The sequence below is a fragment of the Netta rufina genome, assembly GCF_964035555.1.
Source record: "Netta rufina genome assembly, chromosome: 13".
Lineage (NCBI taxonomy): Eukaryota > Metazoa > Chordata > Aves > Anseriformes > Anatidae > Netta > Netta rufina.
This window is the reverse complement of record NC_140136.1, coordinates 10347846-10374233: the sequence shown is the minus strand read 5'-3', so window position 1 is coordinate 10374233 and position 26388 is coordinate 10347846. Positions and strand designations below refer to the sequence as shown.

Sequence of the window (26388 nt, the reverse complement as noted above, 5' to 3'; positions counted from 1 at the left end):
TCCCCTGAAGTGGCATGCCCTGGCAGATAGGGAAATGTGCTAGATAAGTAAGTACTCACCCTAGCCATCAGCCTGGTTATAAGACTCAAAATGGGCCTTTTTTTAGATTATCAGAGCCTCTCTGACAAGGGCTTAAAATGCCCCCTAAAAAATAAATTTGAAAGACTTGGGGAATATGGTTGTAAATTTTGTACATTACAGAAATATCAAGCTACATACAGAAAAAGATGAATCCTATATTATTCAGAAGTAAAATGAACATGAAAGTGAGACTGGACAGCATTTGGTGACAGTGACATCTCTTAAGCCACCAGTATGCTTTGATGTATTTTATGCAATCCCTACCTCTGCACTCAGTGCAGGTAAAGCCTGTCTTTGTACGGAAAGAATCTCTTGCTACTTTTGCTAATGTTAAAGATATGTGAAATGACTTAATAGGCTCAAATAAATTCTTGCAGATACTATGGCCTTGTAGTATATTTTAGGTATGATTTCATTAAATGAAACTGGAAATGTTAATTGTAGAAACACTGCATGTAATACAAAAATGCTTCTGACAGGGTAAGGGGCAGTAATTTGAGTATACACATCAGGAATCTTGATTTTTATTCTTACTCTACAGATTTGGTTGTGTTACAGTTTTTACTTTGCTTTTGACATATACTATGTAAAATGACTTGTAGTAAAAACTTATAAATGGGCTACCACCTCTGACTCGCACTAGAATATGTCATGCTTAGAGTCCCTATCTCTTTCAGAAAGGAGATTTTTCTGGGAAGCTTTGTTTCCCCTGCTTGCTATTTCACTACTCCGTTGCAAAGTAGTTGTTGTGGAAGTTGTTCTTCTGATAGAAAGCTGACGTCTGTCAGTATACTACATGCAACATTTTTTACATAGTAAATTGAGAAGGTAACCTCGTTATGCAATCATTTTTTGTGAACATTAGGAAAACTATTAAAATTTGATGTGATCATTTATCACAAGCATAGTTATTACAAATACTAATACAACAGATGTGGTTATAGCCTACAAGTCAGTGCTACGAGAGGATGAAATGTTGGCAATTGTCGTTTGTCACACTTGGCTTAGAATTAATTCATATTAAATAATATTTTAAATACATCTTTTTTTTTTCCCTACTATGCTCCCAGACGGATGTTTCTCTTCTAACAGCTCACTGTTTAAGTACTGTAAATAGTTGTAACTTCTAAAGTTAAAATGCATAAGTTACCGAATAATGCCAAATACGTGTCATCAATACATCAATCTTTGTATCACAATCTTTGTAAGCAGTTTGATAACAGAATTGGTTGTGAAGAGTGAAGAGAACATTGTACAAGGTCACTAGCTTTACAAGCTAATCTTCCTTCTGATTGGGTACTAGAAAATATTTGTTCTAAAAGATTTATCTATTAAAAAACAACAACAACAACAAAAACACATACACACACAAAAATCCTACCATATGGTTTCATTTCAGATGTGAAATGTCATTGAGGCATGCTGTGCTGGCCAAGAATGTTTGCCAGTCCTCTACACAAACCTTTGTATTCTGTGTTTGCATTTTAGACAACTTAAGTATTTGCTAATATCAAGATGCTAAATAAATCAATAACATGTCAGACCTTGCATGAAAAGCAACAGAAGAACACTGTCCCAGCATTAATCAAGTCATGTGATTGACAGTTTGTCATTTCCTACCTAGTGATCTATAGATAAACTCATTTTGGCTTTCATAGAAATTCCAGAATATATTCAGATAGCATCAGAAATACCTCTTCTACATTTTCATTTCTTGTGACCCTTGTGTTCAACTGATCCAATAACCTTTTTCATCAGATACCATCAAGAATATGCAGTTAAATAAGAGCACTTCATAACTGACTAGAACTAATTTCTAAGGCCCTAATCGTTACCTTTAATTAACTGTAGGAGCAAAGCCATGATCACTGTCAAATATAGGCAAATCAATCAAATCCTTGGTGGTGGCCACAATTTGAGCAGTTTCATAACCTACATCTTCTACTTTGTTTCCAAAAATTGTTGTGAGTTGTAAAATACGGAGGTTCCTGAATGATGTCCTCAAAACCATTACGAGGAATGAGTCCAAATACCAGGCAGATAGAAAAATAAGTTTAAGGTCATATTAAAATACCCATGTCTGTACATAGCAGGGATAAAACGGAACAGATACCTCTCAGTACGGGGCTCTCTTGCAGGGCAGCTCAATTCGTTGCAATCTCACCGTTTAATCCAAAAAGAGGAAGAACAGTTAGAGCAATTTATCAGAAGTAAAAATCCGTAGCTCTATCCTGCTGCTCTTCATTCACACAGAAAAACAAGTTGTTTAGAGGAACCACAGATAGCATTATACTCAAGATTTCCAAGGACCACACCAAAATCGAGCTGTGTGCTCCACATCCATGCCGCCCCGTGCTGCCAGTTGGCCCCTCTGTGGCCTCTGGCCCACCAGGCCCGGACCCCGCCCTGACAGGCCTCAGCACCAGCCCGCTCCTGCCGGGGCTCACCGTCACCAAGCACAGAAACAGAAGTACACCGAACATTAAAACACCTAAATCCTTAATGATCTGTGAAGCAAATTAAGATGTAAAGCTAGCCTTCCTCACACTTTCACAGAAGATAAAAGTTTAAATCCAAGTTTTTTAAATTTCTCTGAATGCAGGAGCTAGAACGGGAGCAGGTAAACTGTTAATTTCACTTCTGACAGAGAAACACTGAGAAAAAGCCTTTTGTTCCACCCCACATGACAATTTTAAGAGGAGAGAGGGACCAGAAGACTCTGTGGCTTGCCAGGTGTGACATTCACTTTGGCAGACCTAAGATCCTGTCCTTGTACCAAGTTAAACGCAACAAGAGTTTCAGTCTCAATTTTGCCTGTACCATTCAGCCATGTGCTTTGTGACTCAACAGATATTTAGTTATTTCCCCAAATAGGAAACATCTGTAGTGGATGAATTAGAAAGAATCATATTTAAAAGTCAATGAAGTGACGACTTAGGCATGGAAGCTTGAAGAGCCACATCTAAGCCACAGATCCATATCAGACGTAAGGTCTTTCCTCAACCCACTACATAGCCACCAGATGTTCCCTCAGAGACTAAATATTCTGACCAAAACAAACAAACAAAAAACAGGCAACAAAGCTTATGGAACTGACCAGCATTGGATATGACACACTGCAATGAGGAAAACCATTTACTTCTTACAGGACTAACAATTCAGCAGGTAATTTCTCCAGCAGTAGACAGTATCACTTGCTTTTTCAGGTGGTTCTTTATGAGTGAGCTTGGAAAGGAGTCACTAAATGATACTCCAACTTAGACTGTCATTAGCAACCAGAAATGCAACATGCAGTCACTTTTAATGGGTCTTGGTATGCGAGTTAGGTCTGAATATACACATTATTAGAAAAATAGACAGGAAGAGACTTAAGCAGCTGAGTTTCTGACTGACTGATCTCCTCTTAATGTATCACCCTTTAACACTGACATTAAAACATCTTTCATCAAATAGTGCAACATACGCAGTTCATTTCCCTAGAAAAATTTACAAACACTGTAAAGAAATAAAATGGTACCTAATTCCAAATCTGCCTATTCTGCAGTCAGTTGCTCATTCATAAATGCAGCTCTCGGAAATAATTTTGGCCACAGCCCATCCCTGCCCAATGCAGCAGCTACCTGTCCTCTCCTACTTCCAGCTGCCACCTGCACGAGCACGGCCTGTACAGGGGCTCCACTGTCACCCCAGGAGACAGCAAGGGGTGGATGTGTTTACCCTCATTTAACATTCTTCCCTCTGTCTCAGGTGGTCACTGAGATCTCTCTCCTATCTGCCCTTGGTCCACCCTTGGCAGAGCTAACAATGAATGTCTGCTTTGAAATGCATAAACACATGGGTTTGGGGGGAGGACAAAGGGCATGCTTCAGTTTTATGGAAACGTTATTGAAAGTCTTTTTAAAATTTGCTTCTGTGAAGAGAAAAAAAAAAAAAAAAAAGGCAAGGGAAAGGGGAACGACAGCAAAACAAACAAAGCAAAACCCCAGAGGCGTTTTTTTATTTGCCAAGCAATGTGCACACGTACACACACAAAAACAATTAATTTAAAGTTACATTCATATATTTTAAACATTCTTAAATTATTTATTTCCATTTTAAAAAATATCCAAGCACAGTTGCTTTGGTAATAAATTTTTAAGATGGGAGAACATTTTGCATCATAGTGTCCTCTAGAGACTTTGCTTTGCATCTTGGGCTGTTCATTAAGCCAGGGATAGTGGAGTAGGGATTATTGTACAACACTGAGCAAAATATTTCTGGATCTGGACTCACTGGGCACAAACACTGGAAGTGGTTAAAGTGTAAGGAGGGAATTGGAAGCACTGTACTCTGCTCAGTTGGCATATGCCTCAAGAATGAGGGCCAGCGTTGTCAGCACTATACCACAGGGATGCCCACAGCATTCTTACCTCTACAAGCTGCTGCTGCAGTCATTGTTAACATACAGCATAGTAGGTCATCACAAAGTTTTTTTTGGCAAAAGCAAGAATTCACATTCTTCTTCTCCTGCTGTGATTCTGTGACCCTCCAGTGAGCTTTCCAACCCTGGGCCTTGAGCTTGGCCCCTTCCCTGCCTGTCTGTGGACTGAGATGATGTCCCCACTGCTGCTTCTACTAGAAACTGTTTAGGGAGGCTGCAAAGAACTCCCCTGCTTAAGCTAAGAGCACCTCAAATATAGAAATTTCCTACAATTTATATAGACAAATAAAGCCACCCTTTCATAAGACAGCATCTCTTGCTATTTTAAAACTGTCCAGATCAAATATTATAATAGACCAGTAAGCTACAAATCTGCACAGATTTTTTAATATAATGATGCACAGGCTGCTTTACTTTTAAAGCTGCAAATCCAGTGAAGTTTTATGCACACATGATATATAGAAAAGCCTTCATGGATTGAGATTTTAGTCAGCAAGTTCTTGCAATTTGCTTTCAAAGATCGGGGACAATAAAAAGCATCTCACCTGCCTCTCCCCAACTCCACAGAGCGCAGGACGCGCAATGAAGAGCTGAATTGGTACTTGACACGGAATACAGCTACCAAAGCTGAAGCTTTGAGCTTTTGACAATTAGAGCTCTACCCTGCCGCCCTTATTCAGTGAAGCTGACGGGAGTTTTGCCTGAAATTGGTTCTGTGAAGCCAGCAATGTGAGACTGCCATGAATATTTTAAAGTAAAGGAGTTGAAATACTCTAATGATCTTATGTAAATCTAGACTAAGAATTTCATTGGAAGTTTTTTGAATGGGTCATTAAGCAGGGGAGAAAAGGTTGGAAAGCAGCCTGAAAAGGAGAACATTTTCAAAAGCCAAAATACTCCCCACATTTTTCAGAGCCATCCAATTAGCCTAGCTTGGGGAAGTCAAAGAAGAGCAATGTGACAGAAAATCAAGTGCATGTGCAACCATGGGCAGACCCTCGGGTTTGTCAGGAAGGAGACAGCAGGAAGGCCATAATATGAAGTTAACATGCTTAAATGCCAAATTTGAACCCTAGATTGATAAAAAATTACCTAAGATGTACTTTTTCTCCAGATCATTAGTGCTAGGAAAAGAAGTCCTGCAGAAATTCAAGATTAAGCGACGGTAAAAAGAGCAGTGGCAGTAACAGAGGTGAGAGCGTGAGTGTCTCATGGCTCCCGTCGGACCCCAGCACCTGGCTCACCCAAAACATTCAGCAGCGCGGGACTGGCTGCATTTGCACTGGGTGCCCCAGCACACAGGGCACTGTTTGATTAGCTGCTCAGCTAATTCTTTGTCTGTTTTGAAGCAGCACAAATATTCTTACAGAGTTTCTTTAAAAATAAATTTGTCCTTGGCAGCTGAAGGACTTTTCATGCCTGATTTCCTTAGTTTTTATATGAATGCATACTCTTATTTGTAATGTGGGAAGAGCATAGTTATGAATATTTTTGGTGAAGAAGTGATTAGGATAGATCTATATGTGCACAGTAGGTAAACAGTGTTACAGTATGTGCCTGGCACAGCTCATTCATTAAATCTCTTCAACTTTTGTTGACTTTTGGATATTTATTCCAGAATCTACACTTTATGTCAGCAGCATCTACGCTGCATTAGCAATTACTTAAATGCCTTTGGAATGTTGCAATAAAGACTTATTCAGCACATGTCTGGGTAAAAGACTTTTATTCAATATTAGATCTTATTTTGCTGTACTCAGAACCTAAATGCTGTCCAGCCCTGTGTGTCACCTGCACAAGGCCTGTGGGAGGTTTTCTCTCAGGTATATGAGTGCTAAGCTGATGACACCCAGCACCCAGTTTTAATTGTGCTTGCCACCGTTGCTTGTTCAGGGAGGCAGAAGGCATCGGTAACTGGGATACACATCTTCACATATAGACAATAATTTTCTGGAATCTTGGCTGAAAGAAGTTCTCATCTGGTCCTCATTACTGCAGCACATGGAGAGAGTTCCTCACAACCTCCACCTCCATGAGCCATCACCCCCACTTGGTAGCAGGGAACTGAGGTTCTGCAAGGTTAGCCACCCCCAGCAACCCCACAGCGCCAGCAGACAACATCGGGCTGGTCAAGCAACGGTCATGTAACCATTGCAAAGACACTGCAGAATAGTAGCAGTGAGCAGATTTAGGAGCCCCCTCTCGGCATATCTAGCAATCAGCAAACTTTTCAGTGAAGCGGTCATCTGAAAGACCTGGATCACTAGAAGGGATCAGCTTTTACACATGCTAAATTAGCTGAATACCTGACTTTGTTTCATGCTGGTAGATATTTTTGAAGCAATGATGCTAGTATAAATACCAAATGAGTTTTTATGAGGAAAAAAAAATCAAGTTTTCATGGTTTTACCTAGAGGTAGAGCTGATGCTAGCAATTCTGGGAAAAGACAAGTTTGGGGTTTATGTGGCAGGCACGTCTTCACAAATTACACAGTCTGCTTTGTCAGAAAATGATGACATACTGAAATTATTCATGCAATGCACAGATATGATCTAGGACCATTCCAGTGATTTAATGAGACAAGGGCAATGCCAAGTACAAACAGAAGTAAAGTTTGGAAAAAAGCACAGTATTTACGCCTCCTGCAGATAGCTAATCCAGATGATTAAACCAGAATCCATTAAGATACAAATCATCCCTGGTAACATACTTGAAGCCTTCACAAAGAACTCAAAATACATGGAAAGTGGCATTTATGTGTGCTAGGGAGACAATTAATATTCAAAGATGTACTCACAATAGACAAAAGTATTTAGACTGTTTTCAGTGAGAATTAAGGGATCTGGACCACTAAGTAACACTCGGAAGGGAGAGTAAAAAAGCAATTTCAGTGACGCGTTGGGAAGAATAACTAAAATGGGGCTGAGAAACTTCACTTAAACACCAGTTACAAATCAGATGCATGGAGACATCATTCTCTATGCTTCTGATCGAAGAACTTGAATTCCTCTTTGGTTCTTTTTCTGATAGCAAGTGTCCGCTTCAGTCACTTAACAGGATACTCTCACAGATGAAGCTCATAAAGCAAAATAACACTTCCCAGCCACACATCAAAAGGTAAATGTGTAATAGCAGATGGCAGCTGAATACAAAATGACTTAGTACAAAGACATCTAAAATGTTTTCTACATAAATGGTGCATGCTTGAAAATACCACACTGATTAGTAAGTTCAAAGATGTACATAGTTTTGCATGCTGTTAAATGGCAGAGGCTTTTCCTTCATTCTTGTTAGAAACTACAGAGTAGAAAATAAATATACTATTGATTAGGAGAGAATCTTTTGCCTATATTTAGATGTTACAATTATATTGCTTTTTGCAATCCTTTAAATAGGTCAGCACATGTATTGGATATTTATAAACTTGTTCATTAGTTGATTGCTTCTTCCTTCCCTCCCGTATAAAGCTGCACAAAAGATGAACATGAGCAGAAAATCTCACCTAGGGCCAAGGTATTATTGTTGATAATCATAACATTATACAGACAACCTTTTACATTTGCTACTCTACTAAATGTTACTAAGAGTTAACTCCAAGTTATTGGCACTATTGCAGAAAGAAATTGGATATCATATTTTTGTGTAAATTCCATCTTCTCACCCTGCAAATACCAGTGCATGTTAAATATTTGAATTTTCTCTGCATTAAAGGTTCTAAAGTTCAACAGTAATTAGTGCAATCAGGTGCCAAATCATTCAGTTCTCAGGAGAGCAGTATTATAAAATGAGCTATGGCAAAATTCCAGGGACTGAATCTGTCATATAATTAGTATAAAACTCACAATTTTAGCACAACATAATAATTACATAATCTGTTCTACAGGCTTTGCAAAGAACAACCTATAAAATATTTTTTAAAGCATCTTAATTTGACAAAAATAAGAGTTAAATTATCTTATAATGCTGATATTAATGTCTGAGGGGGAATGCAAATTACCTTAGGAAAAAGCCTAGTTAGTTGGGTAGACGTTACTGTGGCACAATTCAGAAATGACAATTACATGAATGTAAGTGGTGTCTAATTTTCCTTAATATTTACTCTAACTCTCATTTTCCTCCCACCAGTCTCATTTCTCTTTCACATGTTCGATAATGAACAGGCCATCAGCAAGAGGCAGACTTCAGAAACAAGAGCTTACCTATCTACTAACCAAAGGAAAATTACTAAAATGTACGCAGTAATTAGCAGGCATCCATTCAAAATCTAATTTTAGATCTTTGTTTCTGGAAAACCTGACATACTTATCAGCTCACTCACCTGAACACCACCAAGGAACCAATGAGTCAACATAGCCAATAATTTGTATACTGGGAATGATATCCTTCTGGATATTGTTTGGTTATAAGTGAATTCAAAGAACCTTAGTGATTCTCTCTTATAAAAATAAACAAAATTAAATATATATATATATGATAATTAAAGCAGTAACTCTCCCTAGAATACAGAACAGGTGATTCTATCACATGCTCTTAGTAGGGGGCCATCTAGTCTGGCCTGAGATAACTGTGGTTGTATAAGGAGCAGGTTGCATAAGGTTGTACAAGTGCAAGCACCAGGATTAATGAAACCCTGGTTTCCTCCAGATTTGTGTGTCACAGTTGACTGAAGAAGTGAGCCCAGGCTGAAGCTCTGCCAACAGCTGGAGCATTTATTCTGTCTTTGTCTTGCAAATTCTTGCACAGTCTCCAGCCTGGGAGATCACCCTACCACATTCCCTTAAAGTGGGCATTTATAGGGTTTTTTTTACTCAGTCACTCATTTCCATGAAGCTGGTAACAGTGTAATTATAGCCGAGACTTCTTTTGTTCCATTGACTTGGAACTGGCCACTGGGTTCAAAAGTTACTAGAGATGGGAAAATACAAACAGACACAGAGTGCACTTTTATAAGTCTTTTCTCCACAAAAACTAAGTTTAAAAAAAAAGTACGGAATGTGCATAGTGATGCAAGCAGAGAAAGATTGCAGTGATTGCTATATCTGGTTTGCTGAGCATATGTGTAGTGCTGCTGCTTGCAGTCAGTGTTATGGCTGGAAACATGTAACTAAAAGCTTCTTTCTATCCTAATTCCATCTTTAGTCAGTGTCCTTCAACCTTGTTAAGGTTCTCCACTGTGGGAACGAATGTGGCACCTTTGAATCCTACTCACCTCAGAGCATGTTAGAGTTCATCAGTTCCTGGTGTGGGCTCAACATGTACTCACCACTACAACCTACCATAAATGATAAGGTGATAAAGATTCTCTTTGTCTAGGATTTTGTATTGCTGAGACCACTTTTCCAATGTTTTCAGAAGCAACTTACGCCATGCCTATTCCAACTGGCACGGCACTGCACGTGTGTTCAGTGTACTGCTTGGCTATGTTCCCCAGCTAAGAAAATTCACTGCACAAGATTGAGCAGTATTTACATGAACTGACCTGGGCATATTAAGTCTGTCAAGAGCTGCATTTTTTGTGACCAAGTTTCACAAAACATCCACAAAATATGGTATCTAAATTACAGCTTGACCATTTAATACCTTTTAGTGTCTTTTTTTTTTTTTTCTTGAAAATGGCTCACTGGTTCTAATGAAGAATACTGTGCTTTTAATCAAATGTCAGGTTTGGACATCTCACCTCAAGTCTTTTGGTGGGATGCATTTGGGAATTCAGGGCATGTTGAACTGCACAGAGCTGTAACTGCAGTACAGGAAGAGAGCTCCCAGGTAGGTTCTCCTGCTTCAAGGTCATCTCCTAGATTGCAGATTAGATTTTCATTTGCCTTGGCTTATGTCCATGAACACTGTCCTAGACTTCAGGAAGGACTTCCACTACCTCGAAGCGCAGACTGTGCTATATTTAAGGCTGAAATCTTACCCCCAGCTAGATAGTCTGGACAAAGGCCTGAACTAGCCCATGTTCCCTTCTCACATCGAGATATTTTCCCACCACTGCAACTCTTCAGCTGATTCACACTGTAAAATCTTGTCCACTTCCCCAAGAAGGTTTATGTAAATCTTAATTGTCACATCACAGTTTCAATATTTACTGACATGCTGTAAATCCACTGTGTACAAAGCAGACTAGGATCCAATGATAGAGGCATTGTTTAATTATATGTTTATTAGAGCACTAAAACTAATAATCCCCAGTAAAATCTTTGAAAATTATCCAATCATGGTAATCACTTTCCTTTCAGCACAGAATAAAAGCACAGCAAACAGACATTGCTCTATCATAATGCTGTATCAGAGAGAGTTACACAGCCCCCAAGCCCAATTCATACTGCCTGCCTCATACAATCATGTATTTAAAAACATTCATTAGAAAAAGAGTTGAATAATACAAGTTTTGGTGCTTAAATCAATTATTTAATTTCAATGGGTCTCAATCACAGGAAACAGAAGCTTATTTTAAACACGCAGCTCTGATTCAAGCCAGCATCAGTTAGGGGAGTCTTTCCTTCATAAAAACTGTCTACAGATGAAGCCAATCATAACTGAAAATCTTCTGAAACCCCCATTGCACTTCATCAGGTTTCTGACAAGGTTTTTTTTCATATGTACAAAGAATATCCTTGTTCAGACAGAACAATATGAAGGCGTTTTGCTTTTTGCCCATTTACTGTGCACATGTCCTCTCAATGACAGTGTCCCACAGTACACAAAAGAATGCAAACCAGTCATGTAAAACAGAAAATGCATATTTATCACAGGCTTTTCCTGTAAATTATTTCTAATGTGGAGGACAACACTTAATACAATGTGCATGTATTTCTCCACGTGGATACAAAGCATCAATGTCTCTATACGCTTGTGAGTTAAGAAGCTGTTCTGTAGAGCTTGTGGGATGTGGCTGTTGCTAAGACAACTGTGGTGCAGCCACTTCCAATGTCCGTGATCATGCACCACAAGCTGTAATCTACCCACAGGTTCCTCATTTATTAGAGCAGAGAAACAGCAGGATGGTTGCTGCATCGTGTCCCGCAAGATGCAGCACGGTGCGAGTGGCTGTCACTACCTGCTCGGGGTTTAAACTGATGCTGCAATTGAAAGGAACCAAATATCGCAGTAAATGCTTTGTCAAAGCAAAACATAACCTCCAAGCCTGGGAAGACAAATGAAGGGAAGTCCTACCACTTGCTGATGGCCTCAATTAAAAGACAACTTTCCACATTATAGGCTTTTGAAAGACTTACTAGACTTTGGCGCCTGCCTGTAATGAGATCTAAACCTTCAGCGGTTAGGAGCCTAGACCTTCTAGGGTCTCTAGACCTTCAGAGCCTGGGGCAATGAGCAAAGCAACACTGCCTGGGGCTTTACATTTGGTCACTCCACTGCATGGCAAGGAATAGGGTAACAAATAGGGTAATAATTAGGATTCTCATACAGAGCAAGCAGTGCCTCATGTGCTGTTCCATATCTTGTAAGGATGAGCTAATAACTTTGTTCTTTGGGCAGTCTGCACAGCACTGTCCACTTTCTGAGAACACCTTTGGGATCACATTCACTAACGTCTTGTTAAATGTGCCACAGGGAGCACTGCTGCACTAAGTCCTTCCCTACTGTTCGTAGGTTTCTACAGTTCACAGAATTAATGTGGCCAACTTAATCTTAATGCTCCTGTGCTGGCTAAGATATAAAATTTAGGGGGGGCATTTGTAAAGCCTGTGTGTTATAATCCTATGCCCATGCATAAGCAAACAGTAAGTCACTATTACTAAATGTCCACAAGGTCAGGAGATGAGGAGATGTATGTGATGAGTACGGGTAGGCTGAGCAATCATCTGCTTTCACAACGGCATGACTGGGAGAAATTCTGGGCTTGAGGCTGGAGAAAGAGGCAGTGCAAGAGGCCAGCCAGCCCAGAGAGACAGAAGAGCACATGAACATACACAGGTTATCGTCCGCTGGAAAAACTATTGGGGCAGCAGCATCTGCTGTTTCAATTCAGTAAAGCACCTTGATATACTGAATTTCAGTTTGAAAAACTTCACAGTACTTGCAGCACACAACAGTGTCATATCATCACCACAATGACACTGATACGTGCAGAAAAAGCTGCTTCATCTTGCTTTGTATATCCACCCTTCATAGACATGCACCTTGTGTTCAGTAGCATGTCAGGACTGAGCAGTCAGGTCTGCGTTACTACTGATAACAAGCATCAGTGAGGAAGGAATTGGAAGACAACTGTAAAAGATAACTATGAAATGCATGTCAAAATACTCATTTCCTTGTACTCCAGTACTTCCACTTCTTTCTTAAGAGTACTACACAGTCAAAACATTTGGAAGTACAGATTCCTACTCAGATTTTCATGTGGACAACTAGTCACATTATACGAACAGTGGTTCACACTCTATAGTATACAGGTCTTTAAGGTTCTTCCGTTTCCTTGTTTTGTCATGTATTTATTCTATGCATAACTATTGCAGTTTACTGCAATAAAATCCATTCTCCTTAAGGCACATTCTATAATGAACAAATAAAAAATGCTATTTTGTTCAGAATGTGTTATGAACAGCTTAGTATCAATTTTTAAGAAGTGTGACTAGCATCTTAATAGCTTTTTTTTAGATATTTCTAGCTGCCACTAAGCTGGAAAAGATGCTTCAAAAACATTCTTATTAAAGCATTTTGAGGGGTTTTTAGCAATGCTCAGATGTGCCGTCAGTATAACATTTTAAGTAACATACCTAAAAATAGAACTGTTTCCAGAAATCACACAGGAAACTTGCTGTAAGGGAAATACATTTATCATAAAACAGGATTCATATACATAAACAGGAATACTGCTTAGTGTCATAACACTCTTATGAGTGTCATAACCTCCCATCTTAGAGACAGGAAAGTTATGTACCTTAATCCTATTCATGTTTTCAAATTGAACTGATTTCCGAAGCTGTTCACTACTGAATGTTCCAGTTAAGTCCACAGAGCTTGCTAAAGGTTCAGTATTTTGGGCAAGCTCTTCTGTTGAAGGGCCCTGGTTTCAGATTCTGCTTTTGAGTATTAGTTTCTGTATGTGAAATCACAGTGTAATCCATTATATTTGAACTCAAGTAACTAGCCCGAATTTTCCTACAGTGATTCAGGCTTCAACTAGCCCGAATTTTCCTACAGTGATTCAGGCTTCACCTCCTAGGCTTCAACATATACTTTGATCAATCTTTTCATTTCCTGATTTCAGATTCACCCTAAAGTTCCCCAAATTCCACTGAACTCTGTGGGACAGCTGAGCATGAAGCAAATGCCAGAGCAGCAAATGAATTGTGCATGCATGTCCCACTGAAACTCTTCCTCCTGAAACCCCTTTCTGCACTACTTGCCTTTTTCCCAATAAACAAGAAACACACAGTATCTTAAGCAGATATATGTTAAAGTAACACATTAATTAGAACTGAATTAATCCTATTTTGACTCCATTTGTTTCAAGTGCGCTTCAGTGGTAATTGGCTCTTAAAGTGGTACAAAAATATACAAATACAAGGAGTGTTCGGTATCATTCTCTATTTTCTCATATCCCTATACTCTTCGATTGCCATCGTCATTGCAGCTGAGCAACATCTACAGAAACCAGATAGGCAAGTCTGCCGAACTACACAGATTATCTGATTCTCACTTTTCAGAACCCAGTTCAAGAGAAAGAAGAAAGCTTTATTTTTAGGTAGAAGAGGTGTTTGATTTATCCCATTGGAAATACTTCCTTTAGTAATGCCTATTAGGCAATGAGACCCGAGTGTATTCCTAGGATTTCTATTCCCTACATTCTCCCAACATCTTACAAGATGATACGTCACAATGTTTGAGTATACCAAATGTTGTCCAGATGACTTTGAAACACAACCTTTACAACAGAATTTGTAACAGTTCAAGAGCATGCTCAAGCTCACCTTGAAACACAATGAAAGTGTGAAGACCACATCAAGCACAAGTAATAGGCCTTTCATTTTCCTCATAACAGTAGCTATAAATAAGTAATAAAGCCAGCTCAAGGTCTGTCTTAATTCCAAATAAATAAATTATTTGCAACCAGTACAAAAGGAAACAGAGGATGTCTTATGTGTCCCCCTAACTGTAGGAGCTGTTCTCAGAAAGAATGACTGCTGCTGCTTCTACCTGGCTGGACAGCTGATGGTGATGAATCTTGTCATGGATGGTATTAATGATAGCCTATTCCTGCAAAAAGACAAAGGTTGAGTCCTGTCTGCACCTATCTTTTAAAACTATGGTAAAAATTGGAGTCTCTTTTTCCTGGAGGAAGGAAAAAAAAAAAAAAAGTCCCGAAATTCACTTAGATGTGTGTATTCAGCTTTCTATACATCACTTTTTTTATTATTATTTTAAAGTTTTAAGCACAGCATGTCATTTCTATTTATCAGCAACTTGAATTCCCTTTTAAGGTCTCAGATTTAAAAATCCATTCAAGAGTATGATATGTAACTCAATCTGACAGAACATGATGCCTTAAGATATTCCATTAAATCCTTACAAGCACCTTGTCTGTCAGTAAAATGTAATCAGCATTATGCTTCTACATCCTTATTTCCCACCTTTTACTCTATCAGAAAGGAAAGAGTTAATTCCAGTACAGCAGAGCAAGGTCCACTAATTTTATTCCTTTTTTTTTATTGACACATTCTTTGGCTTAAAATCAGTTTAAAAAGTGGGTTCTTCTGACTTGGTTTCAGGAATTGAATCACAGTTTCTCTTTGGAAAGGCAACTCCTTCTCAATCGTATACATATGAAAGGGTCATGAAAATTCATAGCTGCTCAGATCCCTATAGGGTGCTATTTATCTCTGTTGGGTCAACTGCAAAAGTACTCAATACAAATGTAAAAGGATGCTATAAACAATCGGTAAAGGCTGGACTAATAGTGGTTAGAAATAAAAGGAGATGAAATGGGGAGAGTCCTGAAAGTGCAAGATCTATTTATAATCTTATAGATGAAAATTATATATATATATATATATATTTATACAAATTTGTATTTGAAGAGATGTATTTATAAATAAGTCAATAGTAGTGAATAGGTTGGGAGACCACATACAGCAGAGACAAAGATCTGCTGGGCTGCAGTTTTGCCTGATGGGAATAGTGCTATTTTCTTTGGGGTTGGGGAAGCAGATTTCATAAATAGAACTGAGTTTTTAACTAAAATAACAAAGGATTTCACCTCCCTGGAGAGTGAAGCTTGATGGTACCAAAAGCAGTATTATTATGAGGTGGATGTGGATGTGATAGTCTCCATTCTCTCAGACTGATTGCTCCCCACAGGAAACTCCTGACGGGTTTCATTCTTTCCTTTTGGCACCTTTACATGGAGCCTCTGGCAAAGCAGGACCCCAACAGCAGCAAGAGGAGAAGGGAAAGGGAAATAAAAAAAATAAAAATAAAAAAAAAAAAAAAAAAGTTTAGAAAAAAGAGAAATTTGACATATATTATACGAGAAAAAAAAAAGTGATATTGGACAAAATAATGCTCAGTTATATGATATCCTAGTGATACGACATGAAAATTAATAAAAGTGGGTCTAAAGAAAAGGATGGTGAAGAGCTGCTAAAAGGGAGTTCAGACAAATAACCTCCAAGGAAAATTCATCTCCCAAGACTAAGGGTCAAAATTCCAAAGGAATGTGAATTTACAAGTTTAGGCACCTCATTGTTTCACTCTCCTGTGAAAATACACCCCTTATTTCCTGACAGAGAGAATTCTCTAAGTGTAGCTGTTCTGGTAAATTAATTATTCAATACATTTTAAAATAAGATTACATTGTTTTTTTCCTACACTGGTAACACTGGTGCACCTTGGTGGAAGGAAGGGAAAAAAAAAAACGACTTAGAAGATAGACTCTGTGTCTATGGTAAAACTATCGTTTAGAAAATGCAGATTGTCAAAGAGCTTGCTATGAGTCTGAAATGTCCCAAATAAACCAGTGATTAGTTAAATCTCAAATCCCTGAACAAAGTTAAGGGCCCTCATAAGGTTAGTAAGTATACATGTATTCCCCAAAAGTGGGGGAATATGACAAAACTGGCCTAAATAGCTTGTCAATAACCATCACCAGTGAACTTTCAAAAGGAACTCATTTTTAAATGTCTTAATTAAAAAACAAATACATAGTATTGGTACAGAGCAACTGTAGGATTCTTCACGTCTGATGTGCTTTTGCTAATGAGGAAAGATAATGGAGTTAATTTTTATGAAAGTTCTTGTCATCCAATATTATTAAATTGGCCCAGCTTTCAAGGGGCTCGTAAGCAATTTATTGAAACTGAATTAAAAGGTTCATGTACTGAATTATAACATTTTGGAACAGATGCACAGAGAACATTTCTGGCTCCTGTTATTATTTACTATGCAAAATATGTACCTTGTGTTATTCATATTTATATTTCCAAGTTATATGTGAAAGTATATTGATTCCCACATAATAAATTGAATGGGAGCAGAAAGACAAGAATTGCAGCAGCCTACTTTGTATGTTCGTAAGAAGGAAATACAGATTAGCCTCTGCTGATTGTGGAACACTTACAAGTCTATGTTCATAACATTCAGAAAAAAGGGTTATTTCTTCTATCACTTGGTCATCTTGGGTGCCCCTGCTACTGTCTTATTAAAACAGCATTATTTTTCTCCATGTAGTTTAGGGATTTCTTGGATGCTTGAAAACAAAGTTATTTTTCCTCCGTTGTGTATTATCATGTTACCCTGCTCCCACCTCACATATATTTTGGTGACTTTTTTTTTTTTGTTAATGAATTCCATGCCCTTGACGAGTATTTTCTTTTTCCCTCTAGCCTCTCCTTTTTCTCTCTCCCACAAATAAGTGTGTAGCTTAATTTATTTGAAGGGAGGAGAAAAAAAAAAAAAAAGTTAACTGAATGGAATTCTCTGAGGTTTTCATTTTTTTATTGTTATTTTTTCAAGAGGGCCAGATAATAAGCCTTACTAACCTTGACGTTGTTGCTTTCACTTAAGACCTATAAGCAAACCGGTTGCCTTGCACACAGCACATATGGCCCATTTTAAACAAAAATTGACATGGTCAGCAAACATACCCAACCAAAATGAAAACAGTCTCTGAAAGGCACTAGTTACAGAAAGAGAGCAATTTCAGACAGCGGGAGCCAGAAGAAAGTGCTGTGAAGGTACCTGTGGAAAGGGGGGGATCTACAGCGCGCTCATTTGGCAACGCCTCGTACCCCACTGCTCCCGGGGTGAAAAATGCAGGCACTACAGCAGAGACCCGGTATGCAGGCTCCTTTGAGAAATGAAAACAGTGTTTTTCAAAGAAAATTATTTTAAAAAGCAAAGCTAGCTTTTAACATTGAAAAGCTTGATGTGATGTTAAAGATCTTATGCCCTACTGCCAAGTGTCCAAACTCAGCTGCCCAGTACCCAACCACACCACCAGGCACATCATGTGGCCAAGGTACTGGTCTTGTGAGGGCCTTGGAGAGGAGACAGCAATTAAGTCATTCCTAATGAGTTGATAAGCAAGGAAAATGGTGCAGGGAGACACTATGAACCGATTAAATAAAAAGGTGCCAGATGCAGCACTGACAGCACGAGAGAAGAAGGAACCTGAGCTCTCAGCTCAGCATTAACTCCCCCCTGTGCACTTCCCATCAAAACAAAGTCTGCAGTGTGACTCCCCACAATTTAGCCTACAGATCAACCTCCCAGCAAATTGGCTCACTATGCTCTAAAAAGAAATGGAAATTACTTTTCTTCCCTACACTGGAAGCGATAAAATGCACCTGTAATACAAATCATTTGACTGATTCCAAACCTCCTAGGCAGGCATTTTTACTGATAGGATAAGGATAAATGTTTCTATTTATGGAATAATTTTAGAACCTGATATCAAAATGATGAATTTTCGGTTTTGTTTGTTTGTTTGTTTTTCTCCTACAAACAGAGGAGTAAAAAAAAAAAAAAAAAAAAAAAAAAGAAGGAGAGAAAGAAAGAATTCAGCTGGGTGCACCCCATAGTGCTCCCCAGGAGAAGTTCCTGTAATACCCCTGCTCTCCCAGGTGGAACCAAGGAGCCAAATTTGCTCTCATTTTATACTGGGGAACTGGGCCACGGGAAAATTAAATGAATTCTTGTTCTGCAGCCAAGAAGTGTGCTCAGAGCTGGCCACATGTGCTTCATATACAAGAAAACTCTGAGGAGCCACGAGAAAGCTGGAAAGAGAGAAATCTTTGAGAAAAATACCAGAAGCTACAAGACCAGTACAAAACCAACCACTCTTCTAAGCATGCCGTCTCTCTGAACCAAGCCCAAACGCCTGTCTCTATTTAGCCACGTGCAAACACCAATGTCTGTTTTCCTTAAGGTTACATAACTCAAACAGCACAGGAAGCAGAGGACAAGCACAGCTCCCGAACCTTGACACAGAATTCAAGGTAGATATGAAACAACCAAAACTGCATTTTCCATACTGACAATGACAATTTATTGGTATTTACTCTAAAGGCACACAACATGCTTCTATGAAAGGGTTTGTGCCCGTGTGTGTGTCAAAGGCCCATAGATGTGAGTCTTTTCCACTGCCCTCCTAAAAGGCTGAGCTGATTTTGAAAGTGCTCCATGTGTATTTTCTGTTGTATTTCCAAAACCTTTTTGCTTCTTTCCCAAGATACTACATGGTCACGCACAGGCCAGGTTTTGAAAATGACTCTTAAAAATGCTTAAATCTGCACTAGCTATGTTTACAAAGCAGAGTTTTAAACCTGCCAAGATGTGTAACACCACAAGATGAGAGATTCCTGGGTATTAAAAGAAAAAAAGAGTGGCTGTATACCTACAACAAAAAAAAAAAAAACAAAAAAGCAAAAAACACCACCTACAAAGCATACTGAAGCTACAGGAAAGACTTCTGATAGATTTTGGGGGAGTTTTGATGCCAGCCTTTGTAGATCTGCAGCATGTGGTGCCAAGCTATAGACATGATAGAAATCATTAGCCACTGCTACCTCATTTTATTGTTAATGGCATTATATTTCCCATTTAAGAGAATTGTATTTTTCCCTTTCTTCCACAGTTCATTACAAAGAGCATTCAACTCTGGGATCAGTTTTGTTTTTATTTTGTTGCATTACTGGCACCGATTTCACCAATTCTGACTGCTTTTATAAAAGGCTTGCTTTTATTTTCAAGCAGAATGCAAATTAGGGCAGATAGTAGGCTAAGGCAAGCACAAAGGCTTTCATTACAATGGTCATGAGAGGCACCAGGCTGATAAAACTGGGAACTGATACTCTGTATTTATCTGCATAAAAGATGCAGCTGAAAAATACTACAACGTCTTCCTATGCCATCAAACATGCCTCACCCGTTTATTCAAACCAGCCACTCCAGAGGTGAGGGAGGTGACCAGCTCATCTCTCTTCTGCTCTATCAAAACTGTGTCACAGTTGGAATGACGATGCTTTGTTAGCAAAACAGTATCGAACAGAAGTTGAAGTAGAAATCAATATATTTAATTCAGAATTCCATCTTTTAATCAGATTCATTAGGGATGGAAAGTAGAGAAGACAATGCTACTTTGGGAGGCAATCCCACAAACCTGCAGCTCTGCCTGGGTTCCATGGGCCACCATGTGCCACTGGGCCCATTCTGACATATTTTATGAAATAACGACAAAGCAGCTGGGATACAAGTGTTTCATAAATATTTGCATAATGAAACATCTTCATTTGGACATATACAGTTAATTATTGAAGCTGTGTGATCTCTTTTTACTACAGTATTGACACAAATTACAGGAGAGGCCTTACAGATTTGATTTGGGGAGCAATTAATTTACACCTTCTGAAGCAATTTCCGTTGCTCAGTTTTTACCTAAGTAAAAACTACACAAATGTTCTCAAAATACAGATGAAAAAACCTGGTATCTCTTATATAACTGAACCAGCATATCGTTAAAAGGGCATTTCAGACTACAGCAGGTACCCTTAGCAGATGGCAAGTCATTGACAGCTTTAGATGTTCTAAATTAAATGAATCAAGATACCGCTTGTTCCAAGTGAGTGGGTGGTTAATCACATTCACCCTTTGCATTGTTGACAGATAACGTTGATTTTAGTAATAAGACTGAGAATTTTGCAGGAGATGGAAATGTGTTTTAAATTCAGAACAAAAGGTCAATTTTCCATCCACAATAAACTTTTTTTTCCCATATCAAGCCACTGGAGAAAAACTTGGGGTTTTCCTCAGTGAAGGTCAAGAAATAAGTTGTTAAAAGGTGGTGTGTAACTGATTCTTTCTGTTACTCAGAGTTACAGCACAGATCACCATTTCAAACCTTTAGACATACCAACGTGTCAAAATTCACATGTAAACATAAATCTCATTTCCATGTTCAGTTACCAAATCATGGCACTCATCTGTACACATCTATTTCATTCCTTTCATTACTGATAGATACTAGAATGTTAAATTCCTCAGATTTCAGCTTGCATTATATAGGATTTCATTTGTAGAATAAAAATCCACAGTCTGAATAACCAGTTATGATGTTTCAGTGAATTCAAAATAAATAGTCATGATTTTGTTTTTCATTTATGCATGAAAATTTATACATGAAAAATGAAGCTATCTTCATAACAGGATTTGGTCGCACTGTTGCATAATCAATAGCATTAGGAACGTAGCAGGCTGCTTGCTGTTACTCAGAATTCTCTTAATTGGGTTTTCCTCAAGGAAAGCAATTCCGTTTCATGATACTTACTGACAATAGCTGCTGCTTGAGTGTGACAGCATTATCAAATATTCTGCCTAATGGTGACATTTGGTCAGTTTTGAGAAGTAAAGTGGCATTTTACCAGGTGTTGATTAGGCATGAAATGTCTAGTTCTTGTCTTCTAGCAAATCAGCTATCCTAAAAAGACTAAAAAATAACCCTCCTAAAAATGAAATGCAATTAATATTTTATGATTTTGTTTTAATTGATATTGTATTTTACCTTTTTGGACTTACCAACTGCCCATGTATTCTATCTACCACATGCGAATGTGCCATGTTCAAAGCTCTGCAGAATAAATTACTCCTCTAAGGGAGATAATAGGTCCACTGTGGTGTCCCAATTAAGAGAATTCTCACGTACTAATTTTATGCTTTCTAATTAAGGCTCAATTACGGCTCTAGGAGACTGGCCTGGGCTCGGGTTGAATGGAAAAGTATTTGAACTGCAAAGGCTGAAGACATTCAGCTTCCAGGTCATAAGCAGCCTGAACATCTCCCCAATGCGTACTTGCCAGCAGCAGTTAGGGCAGATGTAGTACAGATGTACAGCACACTCTCCTGAGACAGTCCTAAGCCGCCTGCCAAACTTACTCACGTAGTCTTCATGCACCATGAAGACTGAACCCAACTCCAGCAGCACTGCGACAACCAGTCCTTTCCGACAGGTGAACGCTGGCTACCTGTAGTAACAGCAGGACTCTCAGTCTTTGAGATGGGGTATAAGGGAGGTGTAATAATCTCTTCTTTAGACCAAGCACTTGAGGGAAACCAAAGTTCACACCTTCTCGGTGACCTTGATTCTAGCAGCTAACCATTTTGTGGTACGAGACCACAAACAGATGCAACATATTTAGGAAAGAGAAAATTGAAGCAATCTGTTTGCTGTCATTTCAGTCTAACAGCCTTAACACTTTTGTACTCTGCTCAAGGGCTGCCCAAAAGAATGCATCTGCTTTGTGGTAAGAATAGTAACGGGTATTTATTGTATGTCGATATCGGAGAAAAGGACAGACACTGAAGCAAACCTTCCAAGGACTTCACTGGTTTGGAAACGTGTCCCAGAGCACCAAATAACCTATACAGACAATGACCTTGGCAGCAACAGAAGGCTAATGTTTTCACAAGGATGAACTAACTGTTCCTGAACAAAGTCTCCAATGCATTAAGGTACAAATGGGCACTGATTCAAAACCAGACACGTATGTCTTCATCCCCAAACCCTTACCCGAGCCGACAGATTTACAGGGGCCAATATAGAATGTCACTGACTGCCTAGGTTTGAGTTCCGCTTTGTTCTTCCAGCACCACTGAATATTATTACTAGAGCACGAATATGCACACATAAAGTGTATATAATTGTACACACACACACAATCCATTTGTCACATCTGGAGTTACTGACCCACAGAACAGAGCACCCACGTTCACAGGTCTGCTAACCTTTACGGAGCCAGCAGATGCATTTGCTCAGCTACATGATGCTAGAGAGCCCTAGAGATGAGGGCAACACTTCCCCACCTCTCTGCACATCCAGCTCTCCATGTGCCTCTGCAACTGCCACAAGAGTCATCATTACTGTATGTGGGAACAACCTCCTATACCACAGCACTCATTACCTCCTCCAGACAATCACTGCAGCAAAGAACAGAAAGTACTCCAGGACTAGAAAAAGAACAATGGGAGTTGGTAGGATTACAAAGATCGGATGGTTTTGTTAGACTGGGAACAAAATTCCATTTCCTCTTAGGTCAGAGAGAACTAAGATGTACAATTCCAACCTTAATTTTAGCCCCTTCTGGACATGCTGTAACAGGCTAGAAGAAAAATGCCTTCCTCAGAGTTTACTCCTGCTTCAGATGAAATGCCACCAGGTAGTCTGGAAGCATGCTAAGACAGACTTGACACATTAATTTTTATTTTATGTTATAAATAAATAATATTATGAAAGAAAAATACAAACTGAAACATCTATGTTTACAGTGTATGTATAAGAATTAGTGGGCAGAAATAGAGAAGCTGTCAAAGCATGCCAACACAGATGCAGTTCTCTTGCTGTGACACCTTTCTTCATTTTTTGAGCATGATAGCAGGGAAGGAAAAGCAGCACAGGAAGAGAAAACACACTGATAATTACAACTATGTTTCCAATAAAAGTTAAAGACAAGAAAAATCTAAGCATTCAGGAACAGTAAATCTCTTTTTTTCTCCACATTGGTATAACATTAAAATGAGTAAAAACTAATGCCATCATCTAGCTATAAACCTTGTCTCTGGTGGAATAGATTCACAGGGAGGCCTGCTTTTAACACTCTTGTTGCCCAGGCCTATCCCAGGCCTATGTTTCTGTTAGTCCTGACTCTAAACATCTACTTGGAAAAAAAAAAAAAAAAACAGCTCCCTAATTCTGCTAGTAAAAGACAGCCCACTACTCCACTGCTTTTCATCTTTTCATTGCGCTTTCTTTTTCTGAATCCAAAGGAAGGTATTTACACTTTCCAATCTTCCCCCCTCTCTTCCCCAAAGAGGCAGAAAGCCTACTTTCCTAATCAAAATACCTGAAGATAGACAAAATGAGCAGTCACCAAAAAAACCCTCAAAGATTTATGAGTAACTTACGTCTTCGGGAGTAGTACAGCAAGCACATAAATATTCAAAGGCAGAGCAGTGATGTGACTCTTGTCTATAAATACAAAATACAGAATCTTCCCTAACTCTCCATTCCTGCACTGAAACTTCTGTGGTCTAGATTAATTTATTTTTTTCCTAAGACTTTAATCCTGCTGAAACAGACCTTGGTCCCCCATGGGATTGCTAAAGGCATGATTTCCAGTGATTCACGGCAAGAAGATCCAATTGAAGGTTTGGACATAACTTGGTGTGTTCAGTCAGTGACCTCGTTTTTTGCTGGCCTTTGCTGCAAAAGAATTTACACGTTACAAACTAACTGGCTGTGGACTGGATTCTCAAAAACATCTCATTGACTTTCAAGTCAATAGTACTTATGCTCCTAAACTGCTTAAGTGCTTTTGTAAATCCAACACAAGTCTGTAAATCAGATTTGTTCTGTCCAGTTTGCCCAAGAGGCAGCACTTTAAAGTTTTCTTCTAAGTCCTAGCATCAGTATGCTCTGCAACTAGTTTCTTGATTCTTAAATACTCACGGGTCACTTACAGAAAAAGAAAACTGTCTGAACAAAAAAAGTTTTACTTGAAACTTCTGAAGCTTATGTTTCAGGTATGACATATGACTGCTACAAACATTATTAGAAAAAAAATAAAAATTATGAAATAGAGAAACAATTAAATCGATAGGTTTCATTTGAAATCATCCTTCCCTTACTAAGTAGGAAAACCATCACTAGCTGGAGAGAACAACATTCCCTTCCTCGCTACAGATGGGAATTGCACTACTAAACCTTGCTGCTGTTGCACAGGACACCTGTTTTCTAGAGCAAACAAACAGTTCAGAAAAGATCTTGTTGTTTGATGGGAGGCATCTGGGAATTATAGTAAGCCTATGACCAAGACGGGACGTTGTTTTGTGGTCTCTCTTTCTGGTGTATATTAAATATGAGCGGTACTGAAGCAATCAGTTGCGTAGGTTTGGGTACTGATGGCTACAACATCATTTGAGCAGCATAAGCAGAGTGTTGTGCTTTGAGCTGCACGCTCAGGATGTGATGAAATCTCCATACTTGAACGCAGAGAGGAATTTAAATGAAGGAACTTCAATTCAGCTAAGGGGCTGTGGTTTGTTTTAAACTTTACCAAATATTCCTGTGCAATTTGTAAAATCAGAGCTGGCCTTTCAGCTATTCCAATGAGCTGCTCGGGCCAAAGCCCAGCAGCAGTCGAGCCACACAGACAAACCGCTCTGTTTGTACGTGACTACAGCACCCGAGCTGCCAGAGCAGAGGAGATGTACGACAAGAGCTGCACAGAAACGCCGTGGGGGCACGGCGATGCTCCCTGCCTGTCCCTTGCAGGTGGCACAGCAGCCCAGCCACCAGCGTGCTGTACTCCTGCAGCACCCAGCAAGGTTTTAGCAATACAAGACATGCTCCAAGCGATGTTCTTGCAGCTTTACCTGGTATCACCCTTTTTACTTCAGAAGAGTTCTTACATAAAAGCAGTGCGTGTGCAGCTGGCACAGAGGCGTTATTCCAAAGCCTCTGGTTGAACATTGCCCTGTAGACGAATAACTGGGTGTTTTGATTTTCGATTACACTTGTTTCATCCAATACACCTGCATTTACACATACATTTTTCTTAGTGTGGGCTAAAATGCTTAGTTTTGTGCATTTCCAAAGTGGTGATGTGATCAAACAGCTGGGTAATCCGGTCTTTAGAGTTTTTTCATGTGCCATCCCTCTCTCACACAATTCTTACCGAAATAGGCCTGGTTAAATTGCATGCAGCTACCTGAAAATGTAAGAAAAATACAAGAACTCAGCTTCAAAATGTCCTTTTAAAATTAGGCCCAAACACACTGGACTAAGTCGTCAATCAGAATTCCTACTGCTCCTATCAAACAAAAACAGGAATAACATTTACCAAGTGAATTACTGGATTATAAATTGAAACTGATAACTGCAATTATATATGGCAGAAAACAAGCTTGCAAATATATAGGTATATTATCTGAGGCTTTCTTTGTATTTCTTTCCCTCCTTTTCCTTGTAATGAAGAAGCTGTTAGTGGCAGATGGAATTAAGGACAAGCTGCTTTGAATGCTTTTAGACTGTCACTTGGCTTTACACTCAAGAGCTGACACAGAAAGTAACTCCCTTCTAATAACTCCACACATATTTCCTGAGTCTAATCAAAAACTGTGTGCATTTTCCTAATGAAGTCTGACAGACCTTATCATCGCACTGGTATTTGAAACATCATCTGAACAAGATCTATCTACTGCGTATGAGCTTTAGGGAGGCATAAACTTTTGTTTTCTTCCGTTATGATGTGAACGTTAAAATCAAGCCCCTAGTGTTAGAACAGCTATTAGCACCGTTACTACTAGTTTCTTGCATTTGTGCGTTGAAGGAGTTTATGGAATTCAAAGCACTTGGAAAATCTGGACAAGGTAG

General features: G+C 39.0%; 1 protein-coding gene across 1 annotated transcript in view; it reads left to right on the top strand.

Moving 5' to 3' along the window:
• Nucleotides 1-26388, top strand: part of CHST8 (carbohydrate sulfotransferase 8) — a gene marked incomplete at both ends in the record, with an annotated part of 135798 nt that overhangs the window by 37645 nt on the left and 71765 nt on the right. The gene's annotated exons all lie outside the window — the stretch shown is intronic.